This window comes from Tupaia chinensis, unplaced genomic scaffold (genome assembly GCF_000334495.1).
Source record: "Tupaia chinensis unplaced genomic scaffold, TupChi_1.0 Scaffold000248_2, whole genome shotgun sequence".
NCBI lineage: Eukaryota > Metazoa > Chordata > Mammalia > Scandentia > Tupaiidae > Tupaia > Tupaia belangeri.
Genome location: NW_006159727.1, coordinates 3014649 through 3015530, shown reverse-complemented (window position 1 = coordinate 3015530; position 882 = coordinate 3014649). Strand labels below are relative to the sequence as shown.

The 882-nt window shown below is 44.0% G+C and overlaps 1 pseudogene; it reads left to right on the top strand.

Moving 5' to 3' along the window:
- LOC102474216 (inositol-pentakisphosphate 2-kinase pseudogene) overlaps positions 1–592 on the top strand; it is a 1710-nt pseudogene extending 1118 nt beyond the window's left edge.
- Positions 593–882: the final 290 nt, after the last annotated feature.

Sequence of the window (882 nt, the reverse complement as noted above, 5' to 3'; positions counted from 1 at the left end):
GTTCAGCAGTACCAAGTCACCATGACTACCAAGGACAACTCCATCATGATAGTGTTGCAAACTCTAATCAAAGGCCTGTGTCCCAGAACCAGCAGATGGCGCAGCAGTTACACTGCTGGACTCCCACATAGTTGACCATGGTTAAAAGTTCCAGGCCCAGAGGCTTACAATTCATGCCAGATGTGTGTTCATGTGTGCCCAAGATCCCCAGAAGAGAATGGAGGAGAAGGGATTGTGGTGTGGCCATCTCCCCTAGGGGGTGATTTCTCGCTTTCTGTCTCTGTATCTCCTGTGAATACCTGCACCCTATGGCAAAAAACTCTCTAAAAAAACAAAACAAAACAAAACAAACAAACAAACAAAAAATATATAATAAAAAAGGTCTGTGTCCCTTCATCAAGGTCCAAGTTCACCTTCTCCTTGTGAATCAGATCTTGACTTCAGGCCCTACAGGAGCATCCCTCATCAATAGAATGAGTATGGTGAGTTAGTCAGCTATTATTCAGAGACTATACATGCCAAAGACAATGAGGTGATGTAGACTCATTTCAAGTAAAGTGAAGATTGTGCCTTTTTTCTCCATAAGATCTAACTTTTTTTTTTTTTAAGAAAGATTTTTGTGTGTGCACTTGCCAGAGAAAGAGACACAGGCAGAGAGAAAAGAAGAAACCACCCTGCCAGTGGGGATGGCCATGCCACAATCCCCTCTTCTCCGAGAATGGGCATGCACACACACACACACACACACACACACACACACACACAGCATAAGACTCAAACTGCCAGGTCAAGGACTCAAACTATAGTTGGCCATGTGGGAGTCCAGTGATGTAACCATTATACCATCTGCTGGTCTCAAGGCCTAATGCTTTATTCTGCAGT